Source organism: Salmo trutta, unplaced genomic scaffold (assembly GCF_901001165.1).
Source record: "Salmo trutta unplaced genomic scaffold, fSalTru1.1, whole genome shotgun sequence".
Lineage (NCBI taxonomy): Eukaryota > Metazoa > Chordata > Actinopteri > Salmoniformes > Salmonidae > Salmo > Salmo trutta.
The window spans coordinates 1-19,030 of NW_021822272.1; the positions used below are offsets into that span (position 1 = coordinate 1).

Sequence of the window (19,030 nt, forward strand, 5' to 3'; positions counted from 1 at the left end):
ATGATATGATATGTTGTACTACTACTATTATGACGTGAGAAAGCTTTACGAGTTTATAGGCAGATACACTATATATTCAAAAGTATGTGGACACCCCTTCAAATGAGTGGATTCGGCTATTTCAGCCACACCCGTTGCTGACAGGTGTATAAAATCGACCACACAGCCATGCAATCTCCATAGACAAACATTGGCAGTAGAGTGGCCTTACTGAAGAGCTCAGTGAATTTCAAATGTGTCATAGGATGCCACCTTTCCAACAAGTCAGTTTGTCAAATTTTTGCCCTGCTAGAGCTGCCCCCGGTCAACTGTAAGTGCTGTTAAGTGGAAACGTCTAGGAGCAACAACGGCTCAGCCGCTTAGTGGTAGGCCACACAAGCTCACAGAACGGGACCACTGAGTGCTGAAGAGTGTGAAAATCATCTTCCTCAGTTGCAACACACACTAGCGAGTTCCAAACTGCCTCAACGTCACCACAATAATTGCTCGTCGTGAGTTTCACAAAATGGGTTTCCATGGCCGAGCAGCTGCACACAAGCCTAAGATCACCATGTGCAATGCCAAGTGTCAGCTGGAGTGGTATAAATAAGTTCTGATGAGCTTCATGTTGCTGGATGGTGATGAGCTTCACGGTGATGGACGGTGATGAGCTTCACGGTGATGGACGCTGATGAGCTTCACGGTGATGGACGGTGATGAGCTTCACAGTGATGGATGCTGATGAGCTTCACAATGATGAGCTTCACGGTGATGAGCTTCACGGTGATGAGCTTCACGGTGATGAGCTTCACGGAGATGAGATTCACGGTGATGGACGGTGACGAGCTTCACGGTGATGAGCTTCACGGTGATGAGCTTCACGGTGATGAGCTTCACGGTGATGAGCTTCACGGTGATGAGCTTCACGGTGATGAGCTTCACGGTGATGAGCTTCACGGTGATGAGCTTCACGGTGATGAGCTTGGTATTATGGTATTATTTGAATGCTGTTGACTTGATGATCGATGCTTGGCTGCCAATTATAAAATTTAAATTCAATTGATCTTATCTATATGCCATCATATAACCCACCCTGCCCACTTCATCAGTGAACTGTTGTCTGGAGAGCATGAGCCAAAAGCAGATTGGGCAAGTTTGTGATTTATCACAAACAGTTTTTGTGACAAAACCATCCACAGAGTTGAAAATGCGATGGAAACCCATTTAACTTGTGTTTATTATTCGGTACAGGGGAATTTAACCACACAAGTGATTTCTATGTGCACTTTGTCATCACACAAAGTCTTTTATCTGCAACAAGTCTGTTTGATGGAAGCACACCTTTTGTGGGAAAGATTTTAGAATATTCACATGAGAATCTATTGCCAATTGGATGGAAACCTAGCTAAAGAGAGAGGAAAAAGACATCGAAAGATCAAATCAAAAAGAGAGCGCGGGGGAGAGAGAGCGGGGGAGAGAGAGCGGGGGAGAGAGAGCTGGAGAGAGAGAGCTGGAGAGAGAGAGAGAGAGAACGGGAGAGAGAGAGAACGGGGAGAGAGAGAGAACGGGGAGAGAGAGAGAACGGGGAGAGAGAGAGAACGGGGAGAGAGAGAGAACGGGGAGAGCGAGCGGGGGAGAGAGAACGGGGGAGAGAGAACGGGGGAGAGAGAACGGGGGAGAGAGAACGGGAGAGAGAGAGAGAGAGAGGCGACAGGGGACATGTCGGTATAGATGAAACACACAGTGCTATTTTTAGACGGCGTACAGTTGCTTTGCTTTTTTGAATTGCCTTGTTGTCAAGAGTTAAAACATACAGTATTGTTCGATAACAATGAAGATGTTTGATGCTTATGCACTCGTTAATTTTCCTCCAAACCCGATTCTAAGCCCAGTGTGGGTTACTGGTGTATGCATATTTATGACAGAATGCGCGTACTTACCAAATGTTACCCAACAGGCAGGTTTATTGTCATGAATCTTGCCCTGTAGATAGAACTGAGAGATATCTGTTTCGGTCAGCTGAGAAGGTCAGCTTAAAAGTCAAAAATTGTCTGTTGGGAAAAATGTATGAAAACAAATGATGAGCTTTTGAATCTTAATTTTAAGGCTAGGCGTTAGGCTTAGCAGTGTGATTTAAGGTTTTTTTGATTTCATGACTTTGTAGCTGTGACAGATAGTGACCACTCTGCAGAGTTGCCTCCAGCGCAAGGGAAACGCCTTCCTTACTCCTTATATAGTGCACACCTGTTGACCAGAGACCTAGAGGCCCGGGTCGACAGACCTAGAGGCCCGGGTCGACTCGACAGACCTAAGAAGCGCAGGTCGACAGACCTAGAGGCCCTAGAGGCCCGGGTCGACAGACCCCGAGGCCCGGGTCGCGAGGCCCGGGTCGACAGACCTAGAGGCCCGGGTCGACAGACCTAAGAGGCCCGGGTCGACAGACCTAAGAGGCCCGGGTTGACAGACCTAAGAGGCCCGGGTCGACAGACCTAAGAGGCCCGGGTCGACCTTTAAGAGAATATGGTTCCATTTGGGACGATGTCCTCTTCACCAGTTAATAGATGAAGTTAACGTACTCTGTATCTTAAATAATGTAATATATATATATATATATATATATATATATAGTGTTGTTATATATATATCACATCACTTGCAGTTGACATCAGTTTTCAAACAAGTTAACAGCTGCTGAAGAAAAAAATATGTATTTCAAGAAAACAATTTGGCAAATTCACTCTTGATGTTTCAACAGTAAGTTTAAGGTGAGGTGAGTTGTATACTGAACCAAAATATAAACACAACATGCAACAGTTTCAAAATGTTCATAGAAGGAAACCAGTCTATTGAAATAAATTCATTAATTTTCTAGATTTCACATGCCTGTGCAGGTGCGTAGCCATGGGTGGGCTTGGGAGGGCATAGGCCCACCCACTTGGGAGCCAGATCCACCCAATCAGAAATAGTTTTTCCCCACAAAAGGGCTTTATTACAGACAGAAATAGAAATACTCCTCAGATCCCCCCCCCCCCCCCCCCCCCCCAGACGATCCCGCAGGTGTAGAAGCGTCCAGGGCTGGCGTGGTTACACGTGGTCTGCGGTTGTGAGGCTGGTTGGATGTACTGCCAAATTCTCTAAAATGACGTTGGAGGTGGCTAATTGTAGAGAAATGAACATTTAATTTTCTGTCAACAGCTTTGTTGGACATTCCTGCAGTCAGCATGCAAATTGCACGCTCCCTCAACTTGAGTCATCTGTGGCATTTTGAGTGGCCTTTTATTGTCCTCAGCACAAGGTGCACCTGTGTAATAATCATGCTGTTTAATCAGCTTCTTGATATGCCACACCTGTCAGGTGGATGGATTGTCTTGACAAGTGACAAATGCTTAATAACAGGGACATAAAAGAACTATGTGCAGAAATTCATTGTGAAATAATCTTTTGTAACATATGAACCATTTATGGGATCTTTTTATTCCAGCTCATGAAAAATGGGACCAACACTTTAAATGTTGCGTTTTATATTTTTGATCAGAATATGTATTCAGAGCGAGAGCTGAGCATTTGTAAAATAAAATAAAAGTTGTCCATGAGGAGTCCAAGGATGAAGGATCAAAATATTATAGGAAGTAGAAGTCGAGGAAATAATGTTTTATTAATTCATACTAATTTCCAAAACGAACTGAGACATCTGTGAGTCACTAAACCATTGTAATTCCGCTTATGTACAGCTTTCATGCTGTGAAAATGTAATGAATTAATCAAGTAGGATATAGAAAGTGTATCGGGCTCTGCTCTCGGTGTGTGATAAGTGAAGGTGGTTATTATTGAGATGAGAGCAGAGGTACTTTACTGTATGTGCTGCGAGCTGTGAATGTTACATTAATGAAGGTCTTTGTACGTCTCAGTCAGGGCGCTTTATTTTCTACTATTGCTCTTAATTGCACTCCAGTAGGAATGGAAATGTCAAGGTCCCCTGAGAGAGAGAGAGAGAGAGAGAGAGAGAGAGGAGAGGGAGGGAGGGGAGGGAGGGAGGGAGAGGGAGGGAGGGAGAGGGAGAGAGAGGGAGAGAGAGGGAGAGAGAGGGAGAGAGAGGGAGAGAGAGGGAGAGAGAGGGAGAGAGAGGGAGAGAGAGAGAGAGAGAGAGAGACTCTCCTCCTCCTGTCCTTGGCTCCAGGATGAAAAGCTGAATGAGACAGAAGGCGTAATGGTTGTTGGATAAGAGAAACAGCACTGTTCATTTCATTAAAAAAAGTCCCTGTGTTCCAAATGACACACTCTTCCCTATATAAAGTGCACTACTTTTGACCAGAGCCCTGGTAAACAGTAGTGTACTATATAGGAAAAAAGTTTGAAATTAGGAATGCACAACAAGCATTTCACTACACTCAAATTAAAATCTGCTAACCATGTGTATGTGACAAATACGATTTGATTAGATTTTTTTAGATGAGTAATTATGAAAACTGTCAAAGCAGTGTGACTGTAAATGAAAGGTGCACGTTCCCTCAGATGAAAGGTGCACGTTCCCTCAGATGAAAGGTGCACGTTCCCTCAGATGAAAGGTGCACGTTCCCTCAGATGAAAGGTGCACGTTCCCTCAGATGAAAGGTGCACGTTCCCTCAGATGAAAGGTGCACGTTCCCTCAGATGAAAGGTGCACGTTCCCTCAGATGAAAGGTGCACGTTCCCTCAGATGAAAGGTGCACGTTCCCTCAGATGAAAGGTGCACGTTAGTGCAACTAGGACTCCAGTATAGCACAATACTGGGAAAAGCACTAAAGGACCTGGATTCAATGAATGCTGCATGATGTTCTAGAAGCATGATATCTGGTTCTAGAAGCATGAAATCTGGTTCTAGAAGCATGAAATCTGGTTCTAGAAGCATGATATCTGGTTCTAGAAGCATGATATCTGGTTCTAGAAGCATGAAATCTGGTTCTAGAAGCATGAAATCTGGTTCTAGAAGCATGACATCTGGTTCTAGAAGCATGATTTCTGGTTCTAGATGGTTCTAGAAGTAGTTAACATACACATTTGATCTCTCATTATCTCTCTTTCTCTTCCCCCACGTTTGAATCCCAAATAAAATAAACATTATAAATTATGTTGATTTTCAGTTTTTTGTTTTCTAAACTTTGGACAAAATTGAAATGAGATTTTCAAGCTTATCTTTCTAATGGGGTTTTCAAGCTGTTATTTCTTTTGGCTTGTTTGCATTATCTACCTTCACTAAAGTAGAGAGGTACTAGGAGAACCCTAGAGAGTAGGATAACCTTAGAGAGTAAACAGGACAGTAGAGAGGTACTAGGAGAACCCTAGAGAGTAAACAGGAGAGTAGAGAGGTACTAGGAGAACCCTAGAGAGTAAACAGGAGAGTAGAGAGGTACTAGGAGAACCCTAGAGAGTAAACAGGACAGTAGAGAGGTACTAGGAGAACCCTAGAGAGTAGGAGAACCCTAGAGAGTAAACAGGAGAGTAGAGAGGTACTAGGAGAACCCTAGAGAGTAAACAGGAGAGTAGAGAGGTACTAGGAGAACCCTAGAGAGTAAACAGGAGAGTAGAGAGGTACTAGGAGAACCCTAGAGAGTAAACAGGACAGTAGAGAGGTACTAGGAGAACCCTAGAGAGTAAACAGGAGAGTAGAGAGGTACTAGGAGAACCCTAGAGAGTAAACAGGACAGTAGAGGTACTAGGAGAACCCTAGAGAGTAAACAGGAGAGTAGAGAGGTACTAGGAGAACCCTAGAGAGTAGGAGAACCCTAGAGAGTAAACAGGAGAGTAGAGGTACTAGGAGAACCCTAGAGAGTAAACAGGACAGTAGAGAGGTACTAGGAGAACCCTAGAGTAAACAGGTGTGTAAAGAGGTACTAGGAGAACCCTAGAGAGTAGGAGAACCCTAGAGAGTAAACAGAAGAGTAGAGAGGTACTAGGAGAACTCTAGAGAGTAAACAGGACAGTAGAGAGGTACTAGGAGAACCCTAGAGAGTAAACAGGACAGTAGAGAGGTACTAGGAGAACCCTAGAGAGTAAACAGGACAGTAGAGAGGTACTAGGAGAACCCTAGAGAGTAGGAGAACCCTAGAGAGTAAACAGGACAATAGAGAGTTACTAGGAGAACCCTAGAGAGTAAACAGGACAGTAGAGAGGTACTAGGAGAACCCTAGAGAGTAAACAGGACAGTAGAGAGGTACTAGGAGAACCCTAGAGAGTAAACAGGACAGTAGAGAGGTACTAGGAGAACCCTAGAGAGTAAACAGGTGTGTAAAGAGGTACTAGGAGAACCCTAGAGAGTAAACAGGAGAGTAGAGAGGTAGTAGGAGAACCCTAGAGAGTAAACAGGAGAGTAGAGAGGTACTAGAAGAACCCAAGAGAGTAAACAGGACAGTAGAGAGGTACTAGGAGAACCCTAGAGAGTAAACAGGAGAGTAGAGAGGTACTAGGAGAACCCTAGAGAGTAAACAGGACAGTAGAGAGGTACTAGGAGAACCCTAGAGAGTAAACAGGACAGTAGAGAGGTACTAGGAGAACCCTAGAGAGTAAACAGGACAGTAGAGAGGTACTAGGAGAACCCTAGAGAGTAAACAGGTGTGTAAAGAGGTACTAGGAGAACCCTAGAGAGTAAACAGGACAGTAGAGAGGTACTAGGAGAACCCTAGAGAGTAGGAGAACCCTAGAGAGTAAACAGGACAGTAGAGAGGTAGTAGGAGAACCCTAGAGAGTAAACGGGACAGTAGAGAGGTACTAGGAGAACCCTAGAGAGTAAACAGGACAGTAGAGAGGTACTAGGAGAACCCTAGAGAGTAAACAGGACAGTAGAGAGGTAGTAGGAGAACCCTAGAGAGTAAACGGGACAGTAGAGAGGTACTAGGAGAACCCTAGAGTAGGAGAGGCAGAATGGCACCCTATTCCCTTTAAATTGCAATATTTTTGACCAGCGTTTTTTGTTAAAAGTAGGGCACTGTAAAGCGATTAGGGTGTATTTTGGCATGTTTACTCGGTGTAAGCAAGCAGAGCCATGAGTGATTGAGTCTACTGCCACCATCTCACCCTGATGCACCTCCCACTCTACCCATGCTGCCTCCCCAATCTCCTCCCATCCTCCCTCCTTCAGCATCCTCCCACCCTACCCATGCTGCCTCCTCCCATCCTCCCTCCTTCAGCATCCTCCCACCCTACCCATGCTGCCTCCTCCCCTCCTCCCTCCTTCAGCATCCTCCCACCCTACCCATGCTGCCTCCTCCCATCCTCCCTCCTTCAGCATCCTCCCACCCTACCCATGCTGCCTCCTCCCATCCTCCCTCCTTCAGCATCCTCCCACCCTACCCATGCTGCCTCCTCCCATCCTCCCTCCTTCAGCATCCTCCCACCCTACCCATGCTGCCTCCTCCCATCCTCCCTCCTTCAGCATCCTCCCACCCTACCCATGCTGCCTCCTCCCATCCTCCCTCCTTCAGTATCCTCCCACCCTACCCATGCTGCCTCCTCCCATCCTCCCTCCTTCAGCATCCTCCCACCCTACCTTCCACTCTCCTTCCTCCCATACCTCTCCAGCTTACCCCTCTCTTCTCTCTCTCTCTATCTCTCCACCCTGCCTCTGTGTTCTGACTGGCCACTTAATCAATGTTAATGACCGGCTCACAAATCTTCCTCTACAGGCCGTGTGTCCGGAGACAACCAGGACATCTCCCTCTTTAATTAGGCAGAACCAACATAATAGTACTGTTCAGGAGGAGAGGTCACAGAGCTATAGGAGGGGGAGGGGAGGATATGGGGGGGGGGACCAGTATAATAGTCCTGTTCAGGAGGAGAGGTCACAGAGCTATAGGAGGGGGAGGGGAGGATATGGGGGGGGGGGGACCAGTATAATAGTCCTGTTCAGGAGGAGAGGTCACAGAGCTATAGGAGGGGGAGGGGAGGATATGGGGGGGGGGGACCAGTATAATAGTCCTGTTCAGGAGGAGAGGTCACAGAGCTATAGGAGGGGGAGGGGAGGATATGGGGGGGGGACCAGTATAATAGTCCTGTTCAGGAGGAGAGGTCACAGAGCTATAGGAGGGGGAGGGGAGGATATGGGGGGGGGGGGGACCAGTATAATAGTCCTGTTCAGGAGGAGAGGTCACAGAGCTATAGGAGGGGGGAGGGGAGGATATGGGGGGGGGGGGACCAGTATAATAGTCCTGTTCAGGAGGAGAGGTCACAGAGCTATAGGAGGGGGAGGGGAGGATATGGGGGGGGGACCAGTATAATAGTCCTGTTCAGGAGGAGAGGTCACAGAGCTATAGGAGGGGGAGGGGAGGATATGGGGGGGGGACCAGTATAATAGTCCTGTTCAGGAGGAGAGGTCACAGAGCTATAGGAGGCGGAGGGAAAGAGATGGGGGGGGGGGGGACCAGTATAATAGTCCTGTTCAGGAGGAGAGGTCACAGAGCTATAGGAGGGGGAGGGGAGGATATGGGGGGGGGGGACCAGTATAATAGTCCTGTTCAGGAGGAGAGGTCACAGAGCTATAGGAGGCGGAGGGAAAGAGATGGGGGGGGGGGACCAGTATAATAGTCCTGTTCAGGAGGAGAGGTCACAGAGCTATAGGAGGGGGAGGGGAGGATATGGGGGGGGACCAGTATAATAGTCCTGTTCAGGAGGAGAGGTCACAGAGCTATAGGAGGGGGAGGGGAGGATATGGGGGGACCAGTATAATAGTCCTGTTCAGGAGGAGAGGTCACAGAGCTATAGGAGGGGGAGGGAAGGAGGGAAAGAGATGGGGGGGACCAGTATAATAGTCCTGTTCAGGAGGAGAGGTCACAGAGCTATAGGAGGGGGAGGGAGAGAGATGGGGGAGGGGGGACCAGTATAATATTACTGTTCAGGAGGAGAGGACACAGAGCTATAGGAGGGGGAGGGGAGGATATGGGGGGGGACCAGTATAATAGTCCTGTTCAGGAGGAGAGGTCACAGAGCTATAGGAGGGGGAGGGGAGGATATGGGGGGGGGGGGGGCAGTATAATAGTCCTGTTCAGGAGGAGAGGTCACAGAGCTATAGGAGGGGGAGGGGAGGATATGGGGGGGGGACCAGTATAATAGTCCTGTTCAGGAGGAGAGGTCACAGAGCTATAGGAGGTGGAGGGGAGGATATGGGGGGGGGGGGGGACCAGTATAATAGTCCTGTTCAGGAGGAGAGGTCACAGAGCTATAGGAGGGGGAGGGAGAGAGATGGGGGGGGGACCAGTATAATAGTACTGTTCAGGAGGAGAGGTCACAGAGCTATAGGAGGGGGAGGGAAGGAGGGAAAGAGATGGGGGGGGACCAGTATAATAGTCCTGTTCAGGATGAGAGGTCACAGAGCTATAGGAGGGGGAGGGGAGGATATGGGGGGGGACCAGTATAATAGTCCTGTTCAGGAGGAGAGGTCACAGAGCTATAGGAGGGGGAGGGGAGGATATGGGGGGGGGGACCAGTATAATAGTCCTGTTCAGGAGGAGAGGTCACAGAGCTATAGGAGGGGGAGGGAAAGAGATGGGGGGGGGACCAGTATAATAGTCCTGTTCAGGAGGAGAGGTCACAGAGCTATAGGAGGGGGAGGGAAGGAGGGAAAGAGATGGGGGGGGACCAGTATAATAGTCCTGTTCAAGAGGAGAGGTCACAGAGCTATAGGAGGGGGAGGGGAGGATATGGGGGGGGGACCAGTATAATAGTCCTGTTCAGGAGGAGAGGTCACAGAGCTATAGGAGGGGGAGGGAGAGAGATGGGGGGGGGACCAGTATAATAGTACTGTTCAGGAGGAGAGGTCACAGAGCTATAGGAGGGGGAGGGGAGGATATGGGGGGGGGGACCAGTATAATAGTCCTGTTCAGGAGGAGAGTAATCACAGAGCTAGAGGAGGGGGAGGGGATGATATGGGTGGGGGGGGGGCAGTATAATAGTCCTGTTCAGGAGGAGAGGTCACAGAGCTATAGGAGGGGGAGGGGAGGATATGGGGGGGGGGGGACCAGTATAATAGTCCTGTTCAGGAGGAGAGCTCACAGAGCTATAGGAGGGGGGAGGGGAGGATATGGGGGGGGGGACCAGTATAATAGTCCTGTTCAGGAGGAGAGGTCACAGAGCTATAGGAGGGGGAGGGAAGGAGGGAAAGAGATTGGGGGGGGACCAGTATAATAGTACTATTCAGGAGGAGAGGTCACAGGGCTATAGGAGGAGAGGTCACAGGGCTAGAGGAGGAGAGGTCACGGGGCTAGAGGAGGAGAGGTCACGGGGCTATAGGAGGAGAGGTCACGGGGCTATAGGAGGAGAGGTCACGGGGCTAGAGGAGGAGAGGTCACGGGGCTAGAGGAGGAGAGGTCACGGGGCTAGAGGAGGAGAGGTCACGGGGCTAGAGGAGGAGAGGTCACGGGGCTAGAGGAGGAGAGGTCACGGGGCTATAGGAGGAGAGGGAGGGAAAGAGATATGGGTGGTGTGGGGGGGGACCAGCATTGTAGTACCACTCAGAAGGAGAGGTCACGGGGCTAGAGGGTGTGTTTTTAAAAGCCTCCCTGACCCATTGGTTCCTCAGTTGATCTGTGTGTCAGAATCCCTCCTGTGGAACACTAATTCACAGACAGACTTCAGCTCAGCCAGATAATTACTGTAGACCTCCTACAGGGAGGAGAGGAATGGGGAAGAGGAAACGTAAGTATCACACTTCATCCCCCAGATACTGTGAAATACCTTCCTCCTTCCTTTTCTGTGTTCTCTCTCACTCTTCTGCAGATTAATGAACTTTCTGCCCACGCAAATTCTCTCTCTCACTGCTTCTCTCTCTCTGTCACTGCTTCTCTCTCAACGCTTCTCTATCTCTCTTTCTCTCAACACTACTCTCTCGCTCGTGTTCTCTGTCTCTCTCTCTCTCTCTCTCTCTCTCTCTCTCTCTCTCTCGGCTTCTCTCTCTCTGTCTCTGTCTTTCTCTCTCCCACTGCTTCTCTCGCTCTCTCACTGCATCTCTCTCTCACTGCATCTCTCTCTCACTGCATCTCTCTCTCGCTGCTTCTCTCTCTCACTACCTCTCTATCTTTCTGCCTCGGGCTTTACTAGCTCCTGTAAAATTGTGCTCTGTTCTCTCACCTCACAGTGTAATCATCCTTGCAGGAGTGCAGGGAGAGAAGAGACAGGGGGAGAGCGTTGTCTAACTCTGCCACCTCCGGTTCCCTCCATACAGGCAGACCCGGGGAGGGCAATTAGCTAATAGAATCACCCTGGATGAGACTGAACGCTGCAGTTAGTGAGGCCAAGTGCGAGGTGAACATGGGGTGAGAGGTGAAACGGAGGGAGTGTTTGTGGGCAGATGCACACGTACAAACAAACACACACATGGTTCAGTAAGCAAAGCATTTTCCACCTTCACAGGCAGAGACGGTCATTAGCCCACATTATTGTTCGCTACTTTAATGGTTAATATAAAATAAAATGTTATTGGTCACATACACGTGGTTAGCAGATGTTAATGTGAGTGTAGTGAAATGCTTGTGCTTCTAGTTCCGACAGTAATATGCAGTAATATCTAACAAGTAATCTAACAATTTCCCAACAACTACCTAATACACACAAGTGTAAAGGAATGAATAAGAATATGTACATATAAATATAAGGATGAGTGATGGCCGAGCAGCATAGGCAAGATGCAGTAGATGGTATAAAATACAGTATATACATATGAGATGAGTAATGTAAGATATGTAAACATTATTAAAGATGCATTATTTAAAGTGACTAGTGATCAATTTATTAAAGTGGCCAGTGATTGAGTCTCAATGTAGGCAGCAGCCTCTGTGTTAGTGATGGCTGTTTAGCAGTTGTCTCGCCTTGAGATAGAAGCTGTTTTTCAGTCTCCCGGTCCCAGCTTTGATGCACCTGTACTGACCTCACCTTCTGGATGATAGCGGGGTGAACAGGCAGTGGCTCGGGTGGTTGTTGTCCTTGATGATCTTTTTGGCCTTCCTGTGACATCGGGTGGTGTAGGTTTCCTGGAGGGCAGGTAGTTTGCCCCCGGTGATGCGTTGTGCAGACCTCACTACCCTCTGAAGAGCCTTCCGGTTATGGGCGGAGCAGCTGCCTTACCAGGCGGTGATACAGCCTGACAGGATGCTCTCGATTGTGCATCTGTAAAAGTTTGTCAGGGTTTTGGTGACAAGCCAAATTTCTTCAGCCTCCTGAGGTTGAAGAGGCGCTGCTGTGCCTTCTTCACCACGCTGTCGGTGTGGGTGGACCATTTCAGTTTGTCCATGATGTGTACGCCGAGGAACTTAAAACTCTCCACCCTCTCCACTACTGTCCCGTCGATGTGCATGGGGGGCTGCTCCCTCTGCTGTTTCCTGAAGTCCACGATCATCTCCTTTGTTTTGTTGACGTTGAGTGAGAGGTTATTTTCCTGACACCACACTCCGAGGGCCCTCACCTCCTCCCTGTAGGCTGTCTCGTTGTTGTTGGTAATCAAGCCTACCACTGTAGTGTCGTCTGCAAACTTGATGATTGAGTTGGAGGTGTGCATGGCCACGCAGTCATGGGTGAACAGGGAATACAGGAGGAGGCTGAGCACACACCCTTGTGGGGTCCCTGTGTTGAGGATCAGCGAAGTGGAGATGTTGTTTCCTGCATTCACCACCTGGGGGCAGCCTGTCAAAGTCCAGGACCCAGTTGCACAGGGCAGGGTTGAGACCCAGGGCCTATAGCTTGATGATGAGTTTGGAGGGTACTATGGTGTTAAACTCTGAGCTGTAGTCAATGAACAGCATTCTTACATAGGTATTCCTCTTGTCCAGATGGGTTAGGGCAGTGTGATGGCGATGCATCGTCTGTGGACCTGTTAGCTAATTTAATGGTAATACTACTGTTAGCTACTTTAATGGTAATATTACTGTTAGCTAATTTAATTGTTAATATTACTGGTCTATTTGCCATGGAGGCAAAGGTACCAGGACCACTGAGAGACGGATTGTGTCCCAAGTAGCCCCTATGGGCCCTCGTCAAAAGGGCTTCACTATATCGGGAATAGGGTGCAATTTGGAACACACAGGCGGAGAGAACAACACCAACCTCTTTACATAAACCAGCTAATAATGAAGGAATGAAGTCAGGAGAGATTAAGTATATTCTTTCTGTCAGAGTGAATTGAATAATAGATAAACCAATCAGGACAGTCATAGCAGGTACACCAATCAGGACAGTCATAGCAGGTACACCAATCAGGACAGTCATAGCAGATACACCAATCAGGACAGTCATAGCAGATACACCAATCAGGACATTCATAGCAGATACACCAATCAGGACAGTCATAGCAGATACACCAATCAGGACAGTCATAGCAGATACACCAATCAGGACAGTCATAGCAGGTACACCAATCAGGACAGTCATAGCAGGTACACCAATCAGGACAGTCATAGCAGATACACCAATCAGGACAGTCATAGCAGATAGACCAATCAGGACAGTCATAGCAGATAGACCAATCAGGACAGTCATAGCAGATAGACCAATCAGGACAGTCATAGCAGGTACACCAATCAGGACAGTCATAGCAGGTACACCAATCAGGACAGTCATAGCAGATACACCAATCAGGACAGTCATAGCAGGTACACCAATCAGGACAGTCATAGCAGGTACACCAATCAGGACAGTCATAGCAGGTACACCAATCAGGACAGTCATAGCAGGTACGCCAATCAGGACAGTCATAGTAAATACGCCAATCAGGACAGTCATAGCAGGTACGCCAATCAGGACAGTCATAGTAAATACGCCAATCAGGACAGTCATAGCAGGTACGCCAATCAGGACAGTCATAGTAAATACGCCAATCAGGACAGTCAAAGCAGGTACACCAATCAGGTGTAGGCTGGAGAGCAGGGATTCCCTGAGAGTACACACAGCTCCTCCTCTCTCCCTCTCTCTCTCCTCCTCTCTCCCTCTCTCTCTCCTCCTCTCTCCCTCTCTCTTTCTTCCTCGTGCTTAGTTTTCCTTGCTCACCCCTCTGTTTTCATCCCCTATCCTTCCCTCCCCTTTCCTCCTCTCCTCTTTTCCTGTCTTAATTTCCTCTCATCTACCCCTCTCCTCCTCCCCTCTTCCTTTCCTCCTCTCCTCTTTTCTCCTCCTCCTCTCTCCTATCCTTCTTTCCTCTTCTTCTCCCCCTCCTCTCTCTTCCTCTCCTCCTCCCCTATCCTCCTCTCCTCCTCCCCTATCCTCCTCTCTCTTCCTCTCCTCCTCCCCTATCCGCCTCCCCTCTCCTCCTCCCCTCTCCTCTCCTCCTCCCCTCTCCTCCTCCTCCTCCTCCCCTCTCCAATCCTCCTTCAGCTCTTAATTGTTTCCATTACATATCAATCTGTTGTAGCTGCAGGGAAGGTTGTCTGTTAAATGTGAGGGCTTTTGTATAATGATCCATTAGGAGTGACGGGGTTCTAATCAGATTCAATCACCAACTTAGACTGCTACCTTATCTGCTGCATTAGGAAAGCTTCATTTTTCACAGCCTGTTGGTGCTAACACACAGATACACACAGTCTGTTGGTGCTAACACACAGATACACACAGCCTGTTGGTGATAACACACAGATACACACAGCCTGTTGGTGCTAACACACAGATACACACAGCCTGTTGGTGCTAACACACAGATACACACAGCCTGTTGGTGCTAACACACAGACACACACAGTCTGTTGGTGCTAACACACAGATACACACAGTCTGTTGGTGCTAACACACAGATACACACAGCCTGTTGGTGCTAACACACAGATACACACAGCCTGTTGGTGCTAACACACAGATACACACAGCCTGTTGGTGCTAACACACAGATACACACAGCCTGTTGGTGCTAACACACAGATACACACAGCCTGTTGGTGCTAACACACAGATACACACAGCCTGTTGGTTGGTGCTAACACACAGATACACACAGCCTGTTGGTGCTAACACACAGATACACACAGTCTGTTGGTGCTAACACACAGATACACACAGCCTGTTGGTTGGTGCTAACACACAGATACACACAGCCTGTTGGTTGATGCTAACACACAGATACACACAGCCTGTTGGTTGGTGCTAACACACAGATACACACAGCCTGTTGGTGCTAACACACAGATACACACAGCCTGTTGGTTGGTGCTAACACACAGATACACACAGCCTGTTGGTTGGTGCTAACACACAGATACACACAGCCTGTTGGTGCTAACACACAGATACACACAGCCTGTTGGTGCTAACACACAGGTACACACAGCCTGTTGGTGCTAACACACAGGTACACACAGCCTGTTGGTGCTAACACACAGGTACACACAGCCTGTTGGTTGGTGCTAACACACAGATACACACAGTCTGTTGTTGCTAACACACAGATACACACAGCCTGTTGGTGCTAACACACAGATACACAAAGCCTGTTGGTGCTAACACACAGATACACACAGCCTGTTGGTGCTAACACACAGATACACACAGCCTGTTGGTGCTAACACACAGGTACACACAGCCTGTTGGTGCTAACACACAGGTACACACAGCCTGTTGGTGCTAACACACAGGTACACACAGCCTGTTGGTGCTAACACACAGGTACACACAGCCTGTTGGTTGGTGCTAACACACAGATACACACAGCCTGTTGTTGCTAACACACAGATACACACAGCCTGTTGGTGCTAACACACAGATACACAAAGCCTGTTGGTGCTAACACACAGATACACAAAGCCTGTTGGTGCTAACACACAGATACACACAGCCTGTTGGTGCTAACACACAGATACACACAGCCTGTTGGTGCTAACACACAGGTACACACAGCCTGTTGGTGCTAACACACAGGTACACACAGCCTGTTGGTGCTAACACACAGGTACACACAGCCTGTTGGTTGGTGCTAACACACAGATACACACAGTCTGTTGTTGCTAACACACAGATACACACAGCCTGTTGGCGCTAACACACAGATACACACAGCCTGTTGGTTGGCGCTAACACACAGATACACACAGCCTGTTGGCGCTAACACACAGATACACACAGCCTGTTGGTGCTAACACACAGATACACACAGCCTGTTGGTGCTAACACACAGACACACACAGTCTGTTGGTGCTAACACACAGATACACACAGTCTGTTGGTGCTAACACACAGATACACACAGCCTGTTGGTGCTAACACACAGATACACACAGCCTGTTGGTGCTAACACACAGATACACACAGCCTGTTGGTGCTAACACACAGATACACACAGCCTGTTGGTGCTAACACACAGATACACACAGCCTGTTGGTGCTAACACACAGATACACACAGCCTGTTGGTGCTAACACACAGATACACACAGCCTGTTGGTTGGTGCTAACACACAGATACACATAGCCTGTTGGTTGGTGCTAACACACAGATACACACAGTCTGTTGGTGCTAACACAGAGATACACACAGCCTGTTGGTGCTAACACACAGATACACACAGCCTGTTGGTGCTAACACACAGATACACACAGCCTGTTGGTGCTAACACACAGATACACACAGCCTGTTGGTTGGTGCTAACACACAGATACACACAGCCTGTTGGTTGGTGCTAACACACAGATACACACAGTCTGTTGGTGCTAACACAGAGATACACACAGCCTGTTGGTTGGTGCTAACACACAGATACACACAGCCTGTTGGTTGGTGCTAACACACAGATACACACAGCCTGTTGGTTGGTGCTAACACACAGATACACACAGCCTGTTGGTTGGTGCTAACACACAGATACACACAGCCTGTTGGTGCTAACACACAGATACACAAAGCCTGTTGGTGCTAACACACAGATACACACAGCCTGTTGGTGCTAACACACAGATACACACAGCCTGTTGGTGCTAACACACAGGTACACACAGCCTGTTGGTGATAACACACAGATACACACAGCCTGTTGGTGCTAACACACAGATACACACAGCCTGTTGGTGCTAACACACAGGTACACACAGCCTGTTGGTGCTAACACACAGGTACACACAGCCTGTTGGTGCTAACACACAGGTACACACAGCCTGTTGGTTGGTGCTAACACACAGATACACACAGTCTGTTGTTGCTAACACACAGATACACACAGCCTGTTGGCGCTAACACACAGATACACACAGCCTGTTGGTTGGCGCTAACACACAGATACACACAGCCTGTTGGCGCTAACACACAGATACACACAGCCTGTTGGTGCTAACACACAGATACACACAGCCTGTTGGTGCTAACACACAGACACACACAGTCTGTTGGTGCTAACACACAGATACACACAGTCTGTTGGTGCTAACACACAGATACACACAGCCTGTTGGTGCTAACACACAGATACACACAGCCTGTTGGTGCTAACACACCGATACACACAGCCTGTTGGTGCTAACACACCGATACACACAGCCTGTTGGTGCTAACACACAGATACACACAGCCTGTTGGTGCTAACACACAGATACACACAGCCTGTTGGTGCTAACACACAGATACACACAGCCTGTTGGTGCTAACACACAGATACACACAGCCTGTTGGTGCTAACACACAGATACACACAGCCTGTTGGTGCTAACACACAGATACACACAGCCTGTTGGTTGGTGCTAACACACAGATACACACAGCCTGTTGGTGCTAACACACAGATACACACAGTCTGTTGGTGCTAACACACAGATACACACAGCCTGTTGGTTGGTGCTAACACACAGATACACACAGCCTGTTGGTTGGTGCTAACACACAGATACACACAGCCTGTTGGTTGGTGCTAACACACAGATACACACAGCCTGTTGGTGCTAACACACAGATACACACAGCCTGTTGGTTGGTGCTAACACACAGATACACACAGCCTGTTGGTTGGTGCTAACACACAGATACACACAGCCTGTTGGTGCTAACACACAGATACACACAGCCTGTTGGTGCTAACACACAGGTACACACAGCCTGTTGGTGCTAACACACAGGTACACACAGCCTGTTGGTGCTAACACACAGGTACACACAGCCTGTTGGTTGGTGCTAACACACAGATACACACAGTCTGTTGTTGCTAACACACAGATACACACAGCCTGTTGGTGCTAACACACAGATACACAAAGCCTGTTGGTGCTAACACACAGATACACACAGCCTGTTGGTGCTAACACACAGATACACACAGCCTGTTGGTGCTAACACACAGGTACACACAGCCTGTTGGTGCTAACACACAGGTACACACAGCCTGTTGGTGCTAACACACAGGTACACACAGCCTGTTGGTGCTAACACACAGGTACACACAGCCTGTTGGTTGGTGCTAACACACAGATACACACAGTCTGTTGTTGCTAACACACAGATACACACAGCCTGTTGGTGCTAACACACAGATACACAAAGCCTGTTGGTGCTAACACACAGATACACAAAGCCTGTTGGTGCTAACACACAGATACACACAGCCTGTTGGTGCTAACACACAGATACACACAGCCTGTTGGTGCTAACACACAGGTACACACAGCCTGTTGGTGCTAACACACAGGTACACACAGCCTGTTGGTGCTAACACACAGGTACACACAGCCTGTTGGTTGGTGCTAACACACAGATACACACAGTCTGTTGTTGCTAACACACAGATACACACAGCCTGTTGGCGCTAACACACAGATACACACAGCCTGTTGGTTGGCGCTAACACACAGATACACACAGCTGTTGGCGCTAACACACAGATACACACAGCCTGTTGGTGCTAACACACAGATACACACAGCCTGTTGGTGCTAACACACAGACACACACAGTCTGTTGGTGCTAACACACAGATACACACAGTCTGTTGGTGCTAACACACAGATACACACAGCCTGTTGGTGCTAACACACAGATACACACAGCCTGTTGGTGCTAACACACCGATACACACAGCCTGTTGGTGCTAACACACAGATACACACAGCCTGTTGGTGCTAACACACAGATACACACA

General features: G+C 48.4%; 1 long non-coding RNA gene across 4 annotated transcripts; it reads left to right on the plus strand.

Annotated features, from left to right (window-relative positions):
* Positions 1 to 4,806: 4,806 nt before the first annotated feature.
* On the plus strand, positions 4,807 to 6,374 carry LOC115181513 (uncharacterized). Of its 4 annotated transcripts, none has more exons than XR_003873465.1 (5): positions 4,807 to 5,406; positions 5,548 to 5,807; positions 5,947 to 6,028; positions 6,129 to 6,239; positions 6,363 to 6,374. It is a non-coding gene; the product is annotated as an uncharacterized LOC115181513 (long non-coding RNA). The 4 variants fall into 4 exon arrangements; XR_003873464.1 differs by lacking the exon at positions 6,363 to 6,374 and having other exon boundaries at positions 5,548 to 5,668; positions 5,767 to 5,807; positions 6,129 to 6,313; XR_003873462.1 differs by lacking the exon at positions 6,363 to 6,374 and having other exon boundaries at positions 6,129 to 6,313.
* Positions 6,375 to 19,030: the final 12,656 nt, after the last annotated feature.